Source organism: Struthio camelus, chromosome 2 (genome assembly GCF_040807025.1).
Source record: "Struthio camelus isolate bStrCam1 chromosome 2, bStrCam1.hap1, whole genome shotgun sequence".
NCBI lineage: Eukaryota > Metazoa > Chordata > Aves > Struthioniformes > Struthionidae > Struthio > Struthio camelus.
Window position 1 is genome coordinate 3631264 of NC_090943.1, and position 19266 is coordinate 3650529.

A 19266-nucleotide genomic window follows, 5' to 3' on the forward strand; every position below is an offset into this window, starting at 1 on the left:
ACCCAGGTCAAGCTTGCATCATGCAGACCCTGAATAGCGGACTGTGTACTGCCAAACAGTGCCCCTCTTTTCTCAGTGAAAGCATGTCTTACTGGCGCCATGTAGTACCTTATACTCATTTCTCTTGGGTTTTATCCACTCCTCATTCCATCTCTCCAGTTTACCCAGCTGCACACTTGCAGTTCCTCTCGGTTCGGGTCACCCTTGCTAAACTCCATCCTCCACATGGCTGTGGACATCAGTAGGCAGAACCAGACCTTGGCCAAGCCTTTTAGTACCACACTTCCGTTTAGAAAAATAACAGTAGATGATCATTTGCCACTAACTGGACGTTTTGAATATACCTTTCATAGACAGAGAGTGAAGTCCTGCTTTCTTACTGTTGCCCAGAGTTTCTCCTTGCAGTGTGCTAGGTTTTAGTTAAATGACCGGCATTTAGTTAAATGCTCCCCTGAGACTTTCTTGAGGGTGTTTCAAATTCACAGCCTCCCGCTCTTGTTGCAGTCACGAGTGGGGGCAAGCGACGGACCACGGTTTTCCACACTGGGCACTTGGGTTTTGAGGGACACGTCTGCAATGCAGAAACTTCCCCTCTAGATGGCAGAAACGACAGCAGGAAAACGCGTTGGAGACTGAGCTACGAAAGGAGAAAAAACGCAGAAGTGCCCGACACGGCGCTCGCCACAGTCTGGTGGTCTCCGGGTGGCGAGCGGGACTTGCTGAGCTCTTGCCAGATGGAAAGGCGCAGAAGCTACGTGCTCAGCGGTCCTGCAAACGCCGTGCTTGCACGCTTCCCCTGGACTCCCAGAACGGTGCGACTCCCGGCCCTTAATCGGTCCCTCTGGTGTCCCTCCAGGATAGGTAAGTGGTACCCGAGAACGGGCAGGGGCAGCTCCGTAGCGTTAGAGCAACGCTGTGCAGCAGCTCCAGAAGAGAGCGCTGCCAACGCTTGGGGGGAAAAAAAAAAAAAGCAATTGAGATCATCGCAAATGATCGTGTTCAGATCTTGCCCCCTGCTCCCCCCTTCCCTGTCGATAACGGCTATGGACGTCCGAAATAACCTGGTGGGTATTGGGTGACCTGCTTTGAGCGGCCGCTGCTGTGGCTGACGGAGCGCAGAGACAGAAGGGAGACAGCAGGCTGCGCTGCTTCGATCAGAGCGTGGCGATCGATTTTATTTTATTTTATTTTATTTCTTTACAAGGCAAAACAGTGTTTTTTCCACAGCCTAAGCGCCTCCGTTGCTCTCGAGGCGAGGCCGATCTTCTCCCGACGCCTCGCCGCTTTCCAGCGGGGTCTTGGCCGCTCGCGTAGCTTGCTCTGGGCGCGACGCGGCGTTGGAAGCTTTCCGCGTTAGGAAGCCGCTTGCGGGCAAAAAAAAAAAAAAAAAAATCACAAAAAGCCACTTAAACTCGTGTTCTTCTCCCGAAACGTGTCTGGGAGCCGAGCCCCGTCGGGCTGCGTGACCCGGCCGGCGTCTGCAGGCGCGATCGGGCCGTCCGGGTCCTCCACGACGTGGGCTTGGCGCGGTTAAAGACGCGGTTCTCCACGTGGCGTAGGACGGTGGGGTTGTCCTCCTCCGTACCTGGGAGGACTTTTCCGGGCGCTATATAACCCACGAGGAAAACGCCGTCAGTGCCGCGTCCGTTCCTTAGGCCTGCGCTTTCCGCTAGGCGCCCGCTGATACGCAGCGCTGCCCTCGGGACCGTCGCTCTCCGTTCTCCAGCTGGCCCTGCTCTCCTCTGGCCCCGTTGCGTTTCTCCGCCGTCCTCTCGCAGGTGCTTGTCCTTCGGCTGCTTCGCTTGCAAAGCTCAGGTTGGCTCTGCACCCGCGGAAGAGCCCGGCCCCAGGTCGCGCGGGGAACCTGCGACCCTCCCGCCGCGAGCGGCCTGCCCGCGCTGTCGTTCAACCTGGTTCTTGAGAGCCCTGCGAGGACGCCGGCGCACGGACCGGGAGGACGGAGCCCTGCAGGCGGCGGAGAGCGTCCTGGAGCAAGCCGTCGGCTCGGCCCCGGCCCTCGAAACGCAAAACGTCGCGGCGTAAGGGAGACGAGCGCTGCCGCAGACCGACGCGGGCGTTGAAGGCTCTCTGCTCAGAGGACGGCCGGGTTGGGGTGGTTTGGGCCACTCGGAGAGGGTGAAGGTCCGAAGGGACGTTCCCGTGGCGGCTTACGGTGAAGTTGCTTGCTGGTAAGGCTGTAGTTAAAGCAGCCTAGATGCTGTTAAATGTAATTTGTGGGGGGGGAAAAACCCCTGGTTAGTCCGTCTCGGCTGTGTCCGTGCTCCTCACGTTCACTTAGGACCTTCCAGAGAGTCAGTTCGGCAGGGCGAACGTTTGCAAAGAGAGCTGGTTGCGGTCGATATCGCAATAAAAGCCAGGTCGCAAATTAGGAATCGCCGTTATCCGTGCCGGGTATTTGCTCCCCGGCATTGCGCTCCCGCCGGCCAATAAATCACGGATCGTCACTCCCCTGCGCCGGCCGCAGCCCGAAAGCGGGCGGGAGGGGAGGCGCGCTCCCGGGGCCGTGCCCGGCGCTCGCCCGCCGCCCGTGCCTTCGTTACGCCGCCGCGGGTGGGCTGGAAAGCGGGTCGCCGGGCCGGGGGGGAACCGAGTCAATCCCGTTCGTGTATTTATTTTAATTCGCTCGGGCGCAGGGTCCCCGCGGCAGGAGCAACGACGAATTGAACAGGGATTAAATAGGGAAGGAGGATGCGGAAATCGGGGTAGAGGAGGCGTTTATGCCTCTCCCGGCGTTGAGCAAAGCGCCTGCTGGTACCCAAGAAGCCCAAACAAGGCATGATATCTCCTGCCCGGGCGTCCGCTTGTGACCGCCGCGCATCCCGCCGCTGGACGGACCCGGCGGGGGCAACAACGGCAGCGTTGAGCGGCGGCGCGGCCGCAGGGCGCCTGGCACGGCGGCGGCGCCGCTCGCCCCCGAATAATGGCTTTTTTCTTCTTCTTTCCCCCCCCCCCTCGCCACAACCCGCCCGCTCGCCTTGCGTTTCAGCCCGGCGCCGCTTTGCAGAGGCCTCGGCGATGCGGTGACGGCCGGCCGGACGCGCTTGCCTTTCTTCTCGCCCGCGAAAGGTAGGGGCGGCCGAAGCGCGTCGTCGCTGCCCCGCAGCGCTGCCGGTTTTGAATTGGCGTTGTGGCAGGGGGAAAGCCTGCGCCGCCGGGGGGGGGGGGGAACGGCGCGGGACACGGTATAACCCCGAGTGGCGGGCTCGGTTGCTCAGATTTGGGTCTTTTTTATTTTTATTCCCCCCCCACACACACCTTGTGCAAGAAACCGCAGCCGCACCGAGCGAAAAACCCAAGCGGGTCCTTGCTTTGCTCATCCCGGCGGGTCGGAGGGGACCCTGCGCTGCCGTGCCGTTGGGCAGGGCAACCAAGCCTGGAGGCTGGCGGGCGGCGTTGGGACGCCAGCAAGGAAGCACGCCTGAGCGACGGCTGCTGCTCCGGACCAGTCGTTTCGCCCTCCGCGTCGGGGCGGAAAGGGGTTGCCAGGATGCATCGTTAAGGCTGCGACGCCGGCAGCTTGCAGCCGTCCTTCCGCTTCGTTTCAGCCCTCGTCGCCTCCAGCCCCTTCGTCTCCCCTCCAGCCGCCCGTGGCGGCCGTGCCTCTCTTTGGTCTTTTGGGGGTTAGAGGACCCTAATCCTTCCCTCTGTCGCTTGGGATGTGTTTTCTAGATCTATGCCCGGAGCCCACCGGTGTGCAGACAAACGTGTATTTTTAAAGCCAAGCTGGATGCAGAAGCGTTTTGCAGCCTTCCTCCTAAATGGTGGAAAAAATGCTCTCCGGACGCCGGCGGTCGTGGAACGAGCTTCGTTGCAACACCCAAAGCCACAGCAATTTTGTTTTGTGGTCTGCCGAGCGCTTTCCTTTGGAGCACCAGCTTAAGCTTTATGCGCTTGTGCATCAAGGAATGATCTCGAAAGAGCGAGAGCGGCCAGAGATTAGAGGTCTGCCGAGCTCGGCCCAGCCGAATGCACAGCTGGTGCCTCCAACCCGTGGACAAAAGGTCCATTGACCTTTACATTCTCTGTAAGGTGCTTTTGTGTCGTTTTGTAATAACATCCAGGGACGTAGGTGCACTTTTCATCCTTACCTCTCCAAATGCCTCACGAAGGGTATCTTCTCTCCTGTGCAGCTGGGAAAAAAGGGCACCGAGTGAGGAAGTGGCTTGACAACATCACCACGGGGCAGTAGCTTAACCTGCTCCCTGGTGGCCTTGTCCTCGAGGCCAGCCTGCCTCCTTTGAAAGAAAACTCTCCTATCGGCTGCCAAACACAGTAGCTTCCTCTAGTGATGGGATCTTGTTCTCTCCGACCTCTGCTCCCCATCAATATCTGTAGGTCCTTAGATGAAGCCAGTTTAGAGACGCTTTTGGCCTTTCTGTAGACTTTGGTCTCCTCCTCATTACAAACTTAGTATCTTTCCTCTGTTTGATGATGGGGGTTTGCTTGCGCTGACCCTCAACTACATCCCTCTTATCTCCAGGTCACTGCTATGGTCATAGTGAAGGTGGCTACAGGCAATGTTTGTCCAGCTGGGTCCCTTGAGAGCGGGCTGGAGGGATCCTTCGGAGACCTTCTGAGCCACATTGAGCCCCAGGCAGGACTGGCTCACCCCGAACCACCAGCAGATATCGCGTGGTCGGCTGTGCAGGGCCAAGGGGTGCAGATAGCAGGTTATTCCCTTCCTTTCATCTGTGGCCACCCATGGTACCTTGTCACCAATGTGTCATGAGTTGCTGGGCCTCTGTCCAGCGCATGCTAGGGAAGTATTTACCTCCCAGGCCTGGAAGCTCCATCTCTTCCCATCCCAAAGTGGCCTCTCCTGGTGCTGAAGGGCCCTTCCCAGAGGCTCTTGGAGAAAACACCCAGAGGCTCTTCGGGGTTTTCTTTGTGCCAGAGCAAAGCCTCCAATGCTCCTCAGCTCTGCCCTTAGTGGCCTGGGCAGCAGACCCTCATCCATCGCTGTACTAAGCGCAAAAGCTTGACTTAGTAAGTGTATTTAAGCTGTGTTTAATGGGGGAGAGAGCCGTGTCCTCGGAAACGTGGACGTCCCTGTTCTGGCAGGAGGGCTGAGCAGACACCCCAGTTTCCAAACCAGAGGGGCGCAAAGGAGCCATTTGAGTTTCAGGAGCCAGAGGCACTTTCTCCTCCAGCCCAAACTGCCTTGAATACCACAGGAGGGCAATCTATCCTCCCTCCAAACCCTCCTTAAGAAAGTGCCCTTCTGCAAAGCTGCTGAAGGAAATGCCATTTAACTGGATGTTTACGGCAGTGAGTCATGGGTGGGAATGGGGGAAAGGGGCACGCTAATGATGGGGAAGTTGTGCCTTTGACTCCAGCAAGCTATGAGAGCTACTGCTGAGACATTTTTTGGGTGTCTTCCAGGAGCAAAATACCAGGAGATTTTTTTCAGTGTATGTAATAAGGAAACCCCTGCTTCCCCTGTCATGTATTGCAGAGGTGGGCTATTGAATACAGCATGTGCTGAAGGTCTCTGCTCCTTGTGCCTTCACTGGAGGGATATATTTTTGGAGGGCCCAGACTCTGACTTTTCTTTAATTTATTGCTTGTTTGGAGTTCTTCCACCCGAAGTTCATCCAGCCAGCACACGGTTCATCTTCAACGCTGCTCAGCTCCCTTTGACCCTGTCTGTTGCTTGGAGATCTTGGTGACTAGCCACAGAAACTGCTGTTGTTTCTGCTCCCTGCTGCCAGAAAAAGAGAAAAGAAATGTGGGGGGGGGCCGGGGGTGTCTGTGTTATTTTTCTGGCACTGTGGGTGTCCTGTCAGCTCTCTGGTTGCCTCCTCAAAAAGTGTGACCCCAGGGCTGCCTGCCAGCCCCACGTCCCTACCTCCGATGCCCTGGGCTGTCCCTAAGGCACGAGGTGGCTTTGTGTGGGCAGCCAAAACCCCTGAGCAAGCTCTCAGAAACAGATCCTCAGAGCTTCAGCCCTTCTTCTGAGGTCTCTCTTCTCACTTGCCCCAGGGGTGGAGAAGCCCCCCGGGGAGGTTGCCACTTGCCAAATTCTCCCAGCCACTGGCAGATGCAAAGAGTGTGTGAGAGGCAGTGGGTAGGGGGGGATTGATGGGGATCTTGAGGGTTAGTTGTAGAAACTCAAGATAACTGAGGTGAAAGGGTCCTCAGCAGGTGTCAGAGCAGGGCCAGCTTTGACATTAGATGAAGTTGCTCAGGGTCCTGTCTAGACCACTTTTGAGTATCTTCAGGGATGGAGACCGCAACAACTCCTTTGGACCCTGTGCCAGTGTCTGATCACCCTCATGGACAAAACTTTCTTTTTATACCTGCTTGGAACTTCCCTGCAACTTGTGTCTGTGTCTCTTGTTGTCTCACTGCACACCCTGGAGAAAAATCTGGATTCACCTTTTCTATGACCTCCCATAAGGTAGCTGCATACACCAGTAAGATCTTCTCCTTCCCTTCTGCAGGCTGAACAGACCTAGCTTTCTCAGCCATTCCTTTATGTCCTGTTCTACAGCCCATGACCATTTTGGAGGCCTCCACGTGACCCATTCCAGGACCTTTCTTATACTGGGGAGCTCCAAACCGGACACAGGATCCAGACGTGGTCTCACAAGGGCAGAACAGAGGGAATAATCACTGCCCTCGCCACGTTGGTTATTCTTGCTGAGACAGGCCAGCAGATGGGTGGCCTTCTTTGCCACAAGGCCACACTGCTGACTTGTGTCCAGCTTGTGCACCAGGACTCCCGATCCTTTTCTGCAGAGCTGCTTTCTAGCCAGTTGCTCCCAAGCTGTCCTGTGGCATGGGGTTATCCCACACCAGGTGCAGGACTCTACCTTTACCTCTGTTGTACTTCATGATGGTTCCTGCTGGACCATTTCTCTAGCCTGTTGAGGTCCCTCTGAATAGCAGCCCTGCCCTCCAGCATATCGACAGCTCCCCCCGCAACTGGGGCTGACCGCAACCTTGCTGACAGCGTGCTCTGTCCCATCATCCAGGTCATTAACAAAGACACTGAATAGCATTGGCCCCAGCAGTTGTCCCCGAGGGACACTGGCCTCCCCCAGCGAGGGGACAGGCATGGGACCTGGCAGTACCAGGGACTGCTCGGGGGTGTCAGGACGGAGCTGAGGACTGGGGGCAGTAGGAATTGTTTCATGGCATTGGGATAACAAGTGTTTACTTTCTGGATCAGTTTATATGAAGCAACCGCATTGCACTGGGAAAAGGCCTATTTTGACATGGGGAGGACTCTGGGACCTTGGCATATCCCAAGGCTACATTTTTGCTTTACTTTGTTATTTTTGACTATGACTTTTAATACCCTCTTAAACATGCACTTAGCCCAGAGATTTACAAGTCTCTGCTTTGTGCAAAAGCATCTTTCAAACATAAGGTCGAAGCCAGGAAGGGCGCAAGCTGAAACAGGCATGCAGGAGGTTAGCACGCTCCTCCACCACGGAGGGACAGCCCTGCCGGAGAGAAATAAACAGCTAAAGCAGAGGAACAAGGCCCGGAAACCACAGCTCCTCCCGCCCGGCTGTGTGGCCTGACCATAAGGCCGGAGCGGTGGCCCTGCTCCTGCCCCAGCTCCAGCAAGCTCCCGTTTCCTTCCTGGCAGCCCCTTCCCAGGAGGGCTGGGAAGAGCCTCCCTCTGCTTCCTTCCCCTTGCAGCGGCACCCAGGCTTTCCGCAGACATGGCAAGACCTGAACTGAGTGCTGGAGCTGGGTTTCCCCCAGCCAGAGCAAGCCCTCGAGCCGCTCCCATCCCTGGCTAGAAGGACAGAAGCTTTGAGGGCCATAACAGCATCCAAGTCCTGCTTTAGGCGCCTAAATCCTTGGTTGATCTGGCCCTTTGGGCTGACGCAGGGTTAATCCAACCCAAAACCCAACATGACTTTGCCCGTTGGTTTCAGCCAGGACTGGGAAGCCCTAGGAAAACGCCCTGCCCGTGCATCCACAAGTCTCTGCTTTGGAAACCTGATGCCGGTTCAAAAGTGAGCATGAGCCAAATTCCTTCAGGCACATTTTTATCATCCTTTTTTTCCTGCCGGGGACAATAGTATTGCTTGCTGCTCGGCCCAGCCATTTCCTCTGCACTTATGGACAGAAATAGTTAACAGAGTTTACTACAAAGGTAATGTCCTCGTTTCCTTTCATGGGCAGCCAGCTCCCCCCGCCTGCCTCCCGCCCTGCCTGGGCTCTTCAGGTCTCCCAAATTGCTGCTGGGAGCCTTTGGGAGGAGTAGCTATGTAGTGACATGATGTAAGAGCAGACGGTTTCTTCCGCACGCTGGCATGTGTATCGGTGACCCGGTGACCCGTGCAAGCGCTGCCGCGTCCCCAGGGCTTTCTGCAGCTTCAGCCTTTGCTCTCTGGTTGTGATTCGTGTGCTCAGAGCACCTCGTGGCTCCAGGGAAGACGTGAGCCCTGCCGCTCTGCATACAGAGCCCCAGCTCTGCAGAGTTTCAAGTCAAAACAGATAAGCTAATAAAAAGAGGAGGGGAGGAAAGAGAGAGGGAAAGGGAATGCAAGGCATTCCCCAGTGTAGGAGCTCCTCATTTCTTAGCAGGGTTTCTCTAGGGGTTGCAGCGCCGATCTTGGGTCCAGCAGGGCTCTGAAGCTGACAGCATCAGCCCCAACATCTGGGGCCCCTGGGCCTGCCCACACAGAGAGAGCAGGTCGCTGGCCTGCCATGCACAGCCTCAGGTTTGATACCACTCCTCCTTGCAAAGTGCTTGGAAACCTCTAGGGCCATCTGTTAGTATGGGTGAAGGATAGGTCCTGGCGAGGACCCAGGGCTCCATGGACTGCACTGCTTGGGCTTCATTGACCGTAACTGGGGTGGGACACCCAGGGCAGATTGAGTTGTCCACGTGAAGAGGTCTAGGGCCATCAGAGATGCCCCAGGCATCTGAGATGTCTGCATAAGAGACAACCACTTCTGCAGGGACAGCTGGAGGTCAGGCAGGACACCCCACAGTCAATGTCTCACTACGATGTCTCCATTTAGGACACTAAATCCTACCCTGCCTCCATGCAGCCACCCCAGATGCTTTAACCTGCAAGCTCAGTCATCCCCGTAGCAGCCTCCCGCCACTGCCGTTGCGATGGAAACTGGCTCTCTGTCCTGGGTGCAAGCAGCAACCAGGCTCGTTTCCATGAATTCCCCCGTACAGCCCCATTGCCCAAGTCCCGTCTCAGCCCACAATTGGGCAGGCCTGACGATCCCTGTGGCTCTCCTCCCCAGAACAGTCCTCAGGCACGTCGGTGGAGGCACAGGCTGAGGTCAGCCTCAAAGACAGGCTCTCAAGCCTGTTTCCACAGTCATTACAATCACATGGACCTTCCTTAGAAAGGAAGCAAATGCCTCACCTCAGGAATAATTATCCCAGGCAGAGCTATTTCAGCTTTGCGCCGTTTGAGCCTGCAAGACATTTCGCAAACTGCCCCAATCCGTTCTGTTTGCTGCGCAAGGGCGCCGAGGACGTGCAAAGGCTGCTCGCTTGTGAAATCCTGCAGCTGCCGGAGCAGTGGTGGCGGCGGCAAGCTGCGCTCCGCGTGGCCCTGCCAGCGGCCAGGGCTCGCGGCCAGGGCACAAAGGGGCACACAGCGTTACGGCGGTCGGGGGGTAGCTGCTCTGCCCTCATGTAGCGACTTCTCCAAGGGCACCCGCAGGAACGGGCCGGACGCGCGAGGCTCTGCTTCAATGAGGCATTGTTGAGTTAAAACAAGGCGTTTCACTTGGATTGGCTCCGGCGGGAGGTAGTTGCTGTCAGGCCATGCACTCGGACAAAGCTTTTTTCAAGCCACAGGGCAGGGGGAGAGCGAGCGGAAGCGCACGGATGTGAGCTAGGGTGAACCAGGTGCTCGGGAGGACACGTGCCAGCAGCGGTGCACGGGCTCTCCTTGCATGCCAGCTGCAAGTCATTGCTGCTCTACCCAGCGTCGGGCAAGAAGGACTGTATTTACTAGCCCTAAACTTGGTCTCAGTCTGATTTTCCAGACCTAGGTGTCTGCAGGGGACTGACTCCACAGGGCTTGGTGGGAAACGCCAGGTGGGTTGAACGTGAGACTTCCCACCGCTCTGGCCTGGGCACGGAGACCTGACTCGCATCTTCACACTCCCAGCGTTGCTCAACAACTGCAAGCAGGGACATGAGGCGTTCGAGGGGGTGGTCAAAGCTCTGCCGAGCTTTCCTGGCAGGGTAAGCTCGACTACGTAGCTCCGTTATTTTTGGAGATGGAGAGGATTGCTGTTTCTTTTTCTTTCACCCCTGCCTGGGAGATGGCTCTGCGGTGATTTTGAGCGTTGTTGTTCTTGGCATCTCCACGGGTCAGAAGTGGGTCTGAGGTTTTTCCCGCTGTTTGGCATCGTGTCAAATGGGACCTACAGCGAGGAGGCCAGAGCTGCCTGGATCGCAGCACGGGGATGACTCCAAATGGTGAGCTTCCCCAGACCGTCCTTTGCTCGGCTCTTTGGCTTGCTGTAGGATTAGACTGACGTTGTTTCTACCATAAGATCGGAGAACGCTTCGGAGGCCAATGAGGGAGCACGGGACTGCTTGGTGAGTTCATGATGTGAGCAAAGCAATTGACGATTTGAACTTGATTTGTGGCTGTGATCCAAGGACACCTGTTGAAGGGTTTTGATGTCCCGTTTTGGTCTTCTAGATCAGAGCATGAACTGTGGTCTCTGGATCCCTGGAAGGGCAGTGGGTTACTTCTAAGGAGCCTGCAGGCAGTTAGTTTGCAAGATAAGCTTATTTATAGCTGTTACTGTACAAAGCGTTGAACCGCCACTGGAAAACGAGAATACACAGATGAAAAAAAGGCCAAAGTCCCCTGCTCCTCAGGGCCAGAGAGGCCAGAAGAGCAGCAGGGGAAAGCAGAAGGTTTTCTGTAAGAGATGTCATGTCTGCACCAATTGCATGAGAGGTTTCACACCCTTGCCAGGACGCGTGTGGGTGTGGAACAGATTTAATACTCCGTGAGTGGAGCTAGCTTAGTGATCCCAAGGTGGGAGGAAGGGGAGGAAACTCTTCCAAGCAGCTGTGTTGCTGCAAGTTTTTGAACTGCACTTTTTCTCCCAAATCTCATGGCCTCAGAAACTCCTGGCAGACCACTGCAGCCTCTCAGCCGTTCCCTCTTCCAGAGAATTTTAACAGCAGTTCTAGTGGGGATGATCGCTGATGTATGATTTAGGTAGAGCATTTTATGGTGTTTTTGTTGGCAGGCAGTGGTTTGTTTACAGCTGGAAATGTTCACTGAACCCTCTTATCGCTGCCATTTAAAAATAACAGATCGCTGATGAAAGGCGTGCGCTAATTGAAAAAGGTTGATTTAGGGACTGGGCTGCACAGTGGTGACTCAGGGAGCTGTGCTAAATTCCTGGCGCCTGCAGAGGTTGCAGAGGTCACTGCAGGCACAAGTTCCCCGTGTCTGAAGGAAAGCGAGAGGCTCTCCCCGACCAGGGTGGTGGGGTTCATCCAGCTTTAGCCAATGCGCCAATGAGGGCTGTGTTGGGCCCTGAGAGACCCAGGCCATGGTTCTGCCAAGTCTTGGGTCCATCTTGTCATCCTTCAGCTCTGGCTGTAATTAGGACAGGCTGAATTGCCTGTTACTCTTCATAGGCTGAACCCTGAGCTTGCACTGACTTCGTTGCAGAAAGCCACGGGCTCGCTGCAGCAGGAGCCAGGAGATGGGGTTAAACTTTCCCTCTTACTCACACCAGTGAATCATTCTTACCAAGCCAGACCTTGATGTGTGTGGCTCTCTTCCACACTCAGAGCCTTCTTGGCCTGGCAGAACAAAATGATCAGCGGATGTGAACGGCATTGGCTTAGGGAACCTCCAAAAGTGATTTCTTAAATGTGTTTTTTTACAACTCAGATCATCTAATCCATGCACTTAAATACAGGGGGAGTACCGCGCGCTATTGGTAAAAACACAGCTCATTCCCATTTCCATCCTTCCTCTGTTTGTGACCTTGCTAGGATCTCGGTGGCATTAAAAAAAATGTTTTCCTAAAATCAGCAGCTTTACTGAGATCTCATCAACATCTGTGGGATTTGGAGTAATGTAATCTTGCAAAACATCCTTCTGCCCTTCTCACACTTTCCAGTTCCATAAATCAACATCGCAAAAGGGTTTTTGGGAGTGTCTGGGCTTGCAAACTGTACCTTAAAGGGGATCTTAGCTTGGGATGACTTTTGGAGCATGGTGTCAGACCTTGTCTAGTTGGGACTTCTGGTGTCAGAAGAGCCAGAATCTGGGTAGAAATGGCACAAGCAGCCCTGCCCCGGGGTCTCTGAGTGCAGTAGCCTCTGAAGGGCAGGATTATCCCGATCCTGTTAGTTCTGCAGCAGAGCTGAACTGGTCTTGTATTCCTCCGTGTGAACACTGAGAATATGCAACTTTTTCAGGATCTCTGTGCAACATAAGGAAGCAATTTATCCCATCTGCCATAAGAAGCCTATTGTATGATCAAGTCTTGCCCCCTCTGGTTGTGTCCCCCCCCCCCGTCCTGTTCCAGCATCACCGGTGCTAAGGAAAAGTGGGTGAACAGTGAGGTGCAAGCAGCGTGTCTATATGGAATAGGTATTTTTAAGGGTAAATACAAATGTAAGCTAGCAGGAAGGAGTTGGAAAAAAATGTCACAGTGGTGAATATGATGTTTTCTCTTCTGCCATTGTAAGTAAGAGACCTAAACTAGCTCTTCCCACCCTTGGAGTCTCTGAATGATGATCGGTGATGGTAAAAAGTCTGAATGGACCATTTGGAATAGCAAGAAAAGTAAGGAAAAAAACAAGTGTCAGTTCGTAACAGTGTAAATCCCAAGGGTGGCCACATCTTGCACTGGGCATGCTCTGGTCTCCTGGCTCCTGAAAACATGTAGTAAAATTTAGTGATGGGGGGAGAGCTAGCAAACTGCTTCCATGCTATTCCACAAGGAAATCTTCCAAGGGTGGCTTCATCCTGACTTATTTTAGAGCAACACCAGGTTTCCATCTGAGCAGGCACCCAGGGCTCTTTTGGCAGGCAGTGGGGAGAAACTGCTGTCTGGGGAACCAATTTTCAGTTGAGATCGATCCTGCGTTTCAATCTGGCTGCCCACACGCAGCTGTCTCGTGCCACCCGAGACGCCTCGGGCTATCTGTATGGGCTTGGCAGGAGAAGCCTAGGACTGCTAGGAGAACTGTGACCTGGACCAGCACTTGGAGGCCAGGCAGATGTTTAGCCCCTCTCCAAGGTGGGTGAGCACCTAAGTTTAGGTGACAGAATCCCACCCAAGTGTCCTAAAAATGGTCTTGGAGGGGACAATGAGAGGTCACTCATTCCCTGTCCCTCTATGGTGGCACCTTGCTAAATGCTCCACCTGGGAGGGGAGCTGGGTCTTGAACTGCAGCCCGAGCAGTGGTGCATTGCCCCCATTAGCTGATGGACCACCTTCATGGGACAGGAGCACAGTTAGGGTTTGGGGCAGATCCCTTCTCGGCTATCAAACCAATTTTTCCTCTTTTCCTTTTGAGGAGAAGCCACCATGCTGAACACGGTCCTGCCTCCAGATCTCCCACCACCCTGTCCCATACCCCTGCAACACTTTTCTTCTAGAAACATCTATGGGGCATCGCTCCCTTTCCAGGTAACAGGGCAGTTTATTCCAGACCACTTAATCTGGAAAGATCCTGACTTGCTTTACGTGGTTGTGTCCTACTAGAAAGAGAGTGAGAGAAAGCCACAGGAGGATCAGAGGCACAGCTGCATGCCTGCCAGCTAGATATGTGTAACAAGTATTCAAGCAAATTTGGGTTGAACTGGTTTATGGGAGAAGGCAGCCTTCTCTTTAAAGAAGTTTCGGTCTTCCTGAGCCTGTATTGCAGCACACAGATTTTTGAAAGAAAACACTGCTGCTACTGGCAGTAAAACCTTGGCTGGCATGTGTTAACCTCTATTAACCTGTGGCCCGTGCTAATGTGCTGCGACAGAAATTGGCCTTACAGTGGGAGAGTCCACCCTGTTGTTATTTCTTGCAATGGGAAGCTTCCAAGAAAGAGGCCAAAACAAATATTTGTAGCAAAGGCAGGGGTTGTCTGAAGGGAGGCGCAGGCCACAGGAACGCTCCTGTCACTGGGCAGGAGGTGACATCACCCAGATTCCTTCATCGAGGAATGCAGGATTTGCCGTCTTCCCTGCCAGTAATTGCTTTTCAAAAACAGACCTGCCCAAGGATGCACATTCCACTCAACCCTTCCACAGCAGAGCAGAGACGCCTACTGTGCCCCTGTTCCCACACCTCTGCCAGAGTGTTAGCGGGGCTGTTGCATGGATGGGCATGAAAATGAGGAAATTGGTCACTCCCAAACCCTAGGTAAAAGCACAGGAAATTCCGTAATTGGGGGCTATCCAGAAATCTGGGCAGGAAGACCGGAGCTTGCAAGGCAAGAGCTGATCTCTTCTTGAGCATCAGCCAGGATGGGGCAAGTGGCGGCCTGAGTACGTGCACGGACTTTTCCACCACGCATACCTTGCTGGGGGCTGCAAAAAGAAACCATTTGCACTGCACTGTGATGGCCCCGTTTCTTGGTCCTATGAAGCCCACCAACCACATCACACATTTTTTAATGCAGGTTCTCAGCGTGATGACTGAGATACATACTCCTATATATACAGCATTCCTGCTTACCAGCCTGTATCTCAGCCCGATAGGGTTTATCCCTCCGGGCAAAGCTGTAATTCACGCTCCATGCAGCCCTTGGCTTCTTTCTTGGGTTGAGAGTTGGGTTGAGAGCCCTCACATCCCATCTCCACGCCCCTCAGCTCATGGCCCTCCACCCCTTGCTCTGCAATGAATTCCAGTTTCAGCAAACACCACTGGAAAGTAATAACAGACACTAGTGTTCATATGTCATCAGCACTTCCACCGGTTTCGGCAACAGTAAAGGGGTCAGTTCCTGTGGAATGGAGACTGTTGCCGTCATTTCAATAGCTGGAACTAGGTGTAGTTGAACTGCCCACGTTATTAGTCCAGCAGGGTGATTTAGTGGCTGGAAAGGCTCAAAGGTTTTTGCTCTCAATGCCTGAAAGAGGATGGCTGGCAGGAAATGAAAGCGGCATTCTCCAAGGCAGGGATAGTTTTGCTCCTGCACTGATTCTTTAATTTTCCATCGAGTTTTGGAAATTCTTGGCTATTACAAATGGACAATTAAAGCAAGAGCAGAAAAGAAAGGCTCTGGCCAAAGGAGAAAAACCACTTGGTCAGCTGAATTTTCAAAACGCGGATGGAGTGAGGATATATGAATGGCGAGCAGCACAGAGAGGGCCATGTGGGTGGCTGGATCTGCAGTCCTGAGGGTGGTGACATGCGGCGTTAGGTGCCCTGGGAGAGGGAGAACGTGGCAGGGATCAGGGCGACGTGCACAGGGGAAAATAACTGGAAGATCGGAGAGAAGGGATATCTGAGGCAGCTGGCAGGGTGTCCCTCACTACAGCTTGTGCATGAAGCCTGCTGAATTTTGGGTCCTCTGTGGAGCCTGTGTTCACCCAGCAGTATAGACAAAGCCAGAGAGGACCCTGGGATCAGAGCAGGGCAGTGCAACGACTTTGGTCAAGGACAGAGACAGGAGAGAGACACACATCCAAGTGGGAGGCAATGGTGTAGCTGTTTTGGGTCAAGACCCACATGGGACAGAGTGGCAGTGCTAGGGGACAGTCCTTCCACGGGACCTCTCCTTTGGCAGAGATGAAAACGCAACTGTCCTGGTCATTTCTGCCTGCCATCGGCCTGGAGACAGTGGACAGCTGCTGGAGCAGCACAGATGTTGGCTTTAGAGGGTTGACGTGAGTCCTTCCAGGCTTTCTGAAGGCCAGGGAAAAGGAGGACGATGGATGAAGATCTGCATTTGAAGGATGCAAGAGAAACATTTGGCACGAAGCGGCAAGCAGATTGTAGGGGAAAGGTGAGCCTAGGTAACAGCTCAGACGTAAGTCACCAGAGGGTCCATGTGCCAAGCCCAAAATCCAGGCTCTACCCCAATCGCATGGACATCCTGTCAGATCTAGGGGGAAATCATTGCTACCCACTGGTGAAACCTACCAAGCTCTTGTATGGGCAGCAAATCTACTGCCAGGAGCGAGGCAGAAGAAGGAAAATGAACTCAGGAAATCAGCCTCTGCCTTTATTTTCCTCATCTACACATCGGGATAGTATTCTGTAGTATTTCTTTTTATTAAAGAAGGCTTTCATTAAAGGAGGCTTCCTTCGGTCCTGGCTGTAGAGGGTGTTGAACTCTAGATGGCTTTGGAGGAACTGTTGCATGCCCAGGATCACTGAACACAGCCCCGCGCTCCCCAGTGTAGAGAAGTGGATGAAAGAGAAAGCTGCTGCGCTCCACATGCATCACTGCTCGGCGCGTCGGGTACCGCCAGTTGACTCTGTTCCGCTGGCTTCGGCTCCTCGCAGCTGTACGCTTGGCCCACAGCACTCTGCTGTGTCCATCTGTGTGTGCTCTGTCCATGTGCACATTTTATAGAAATGCTGCAGAATATGAAGTGGGTTTTTAGTTCACGTCCCTCAAGGGAAGGGCGAGGATTTCCGTCATTACTTCTTGATCTTCCCCAGACATACAGATTGCGCTGCAGTTTCTTCTTAGCTTTTGTCTGCAAGCTAAAGGGAGGATGCCTTGGCAAGGAAAGAGCCAGAGATGGAAAGAGTACGTTTTTAAGAAGAGCCTCCCACAACTTCATCTTCTTTCCTCAGCTTTTGTCTATGGCCAGACCACTATGCGGCTATTCTCTACAGAAGATTTCCGGGGGTTTTCCTGTGATACCAAAGCGCCCCTCAGTCTTCAGAGAATGGGCTGCGTACCCAGCTAGTGAACATCACCAGAGCCCTGAGGAAGCGGATGATCAACCAGCAGCAAACTTAGATGCACCCCAATAGCTGCTGTAGGTCTAACTGAGACCCCGACTTGGCATCTCTGGGGGCTGTTTATAACAAAGTGAAGGGGGATCAGAGCATTTTCTTTTGCATCCTCTTTCCTTTGCTCTTTCCATGCTATTTAATTCTTTGATTTAAACTTAGCAATGCCCATATTAGCAGAGGAGGCTGAAACAGCTCCGGGCTGGAAGAGAGCATGAGAAAAAAGAAAAGCAAACGCAAGACTGGGAGACTAGAAAGGTGGTTGCTGCACGTAACGGGGGGATTTCAGTATTATTCTGTCTCAAACTGTAACTGTAGCAGCCTGTAACTGTACACCACCCTCTATACCAGTCTGTTCGACCCTTGTGCAAGCCACAACGGTGCCACATAGGTACCAGCAGGCTCCTCAGAGAGCGGGAGCTGCTGCAGGCCAAGGAGTCCCTGCGGCTGGTGGAGGCTTTGGTGCGAGTGGGACAACGTGCAGCCAAGCCGCTCGCTGCTCTAGCTTCGCGCCTAAAACCTGCACCCATGGACCTGGGGTTGCCTCAGGAAGATTTCTTCCTTGAGGAGCAGTCTATTATGCAATCATAAGCAGAGAGAGAGCAAACCTCGTGTGGCGTCTCACTTGTCTCCAGCCATGGATGAGCCCCAAGCACTGGGGCATCTTTGGCTCAGCCCCGCAGCTCTGCCACTCTCTGCATTGCAGAACATCCCCAGCGTAAAAAGCGAGGAATGGCTGTCCACCCTCCTCCTCCCTTGTAACCCCCCCCCCCTTCCCCTTCCGCCTCAACATGCTCATTCATGAAAAAATGTCTGTTGGATGGACACGGAGAGAGGAATTAATGTTGGTGCGGTGTTTCCGCGTTGGCCAAGGGAGGCTGTAGGCTCAGAGGGTTTAAATCTTTGTTTTCACAGCTGGGTTTGATATTATCCTTTCTACTCTCTGGCTTTTTATTGCTGCTCACTCCCCAGAACAACCTGCTGCAAAGCAGCATGTGCACTCGTGCTCAAGCACGACTCAGAGGACCACAAGGGTCCTCTGCGTGCAGCCCCACTGCAGCCCAGCTCTTCAGGCTCTTTCCCACCCAGCCCCACGTGTGCAAAGGTGGCTGGGTAGAGGAGGGCAGCTCCGTCCATCCCTTGGTAGAAGGAGGGCAGGCAGCAAGGTGAGGGGCTGCTCTGGGAAGATGTGTGGTCCGGGGGCACCGGGAGGGCATCCCCGTCAGTGTTGCTGAGGTTGATGGGACCATGGCAAACCCTCAAGCCTTGGTGAGGGCCCCTACCTCAATGGGGTTTGCCTGAGCAAGACAGGACATCTCCCAAGGGTGGTGGTGCTAGTGTGGGATTTGGAGAGCTGGATGCGTGGCATGGCAGACAGGCTGGTAGGTGCCCATGCCCACTGTGGTGGAGAGGAGGCGCTCAGCACCCTGTTGCGTGCTCAAGGGCTTGACCTCCAGCCCTGAAGGTCTCCCTGGTGTCATCCTTTCCAACAGTATGGCCCAGGAGAGATGAGGCAGTCGCGGCTCCACTTGGATGCCAGCTTGAGGGGACCTCAGTAGCTCTCTGATGGAGACCCTGACTCAAACCCCTCTTGTTGTCCGAGCGTGGTGGAGGAAAAGTTGCCATGCACACGTGGCCTCTCTTCTTGGCGCGGAGGAACCGCTCACTTCCAGATGTGAGGTATGATGCAAAGAGCCCTCACGCGGGAGCCGCTGACCTATCCGGTGTCAGAGGGTGGGGACCCACCTATGTAAACACATCCAGGAAGCCTCCCGTCCCTTTTCCATGCCGCGCTCTCCTTTGGACCAGACCAGCCAGCCTCCACCGATGCTCCTGTCCTGAGGGCTCACAGAGAAGGTACTGTACCGCATACCCGGCTCTGGGCATTTCTCTCTCGTATTCCCTCTTTTCTGTATGCAAACATAGCTATATAATTATCTCTGTATATAATTACCGAGGTGGTCATTTAAATATTTACTGGTGACACTGGTGAGATGATAAATCATCTCGATTAGCAGAGTAGAAACCTGCCCCGGTCATGCTGGGACCCCAGCCAGAAGGGTAGGAAGGCACTTGTAGTAATAATGTTTCCTTTTTCTTCATTTTCTGTTTTGTCTGTTATCTAGGAACATTTGGCAAGAGAGTATCCAACCCATTTGTTTCCTCATTTATCACATTCTGGTCTCCCTCTCTTCCCTTTTAGCTATGTTTAAATCTTATTAGTAATGGAAAAAAGAGCCATAAAGTCACACTCAAGTGGCTGGTATTTTTTGCTTTGACCTTTGCTTTCTGGTCTTCAATACCCTTATTTAGTTGATGTTAGTGAGTTAGCTTTCTTAAGTAAGT

At 53.9% G+C, this 19266-nt stretch overlaps 1 protein-coding gene across 5 annotated transcripts in view; it reads left to right on the forward strand.

Annotated features, from left to right (window-relative positions):
- The first annotated feature begins 631 nt into the window (after positions 1-631).
- The window catches only part of GJC2 (gap junction protein gamma 2), a 39766-nt gene continuing 21131 nt past the window's right edge, over positions 632-19266 (forward strand). Inside the window, exon 1 of one of the 5 annotated variants that reach the window (XM_009684172.2) lies at positions 632-861. The gene's annotated coding sequence lies outside the window, so the exon portion shown is untranslated. Of the gene's footprint in view, positions 862-1296; positions 2190-2998; positions 3088-9940; positions 10568-18758; positions 18778-19266 lie in introns of those variants that run through there. The other 4 variants (XM_068934087.1, XM_068934085.1, XM_068934086.1 and 1 more) reach the window with 4 other exon arrangements.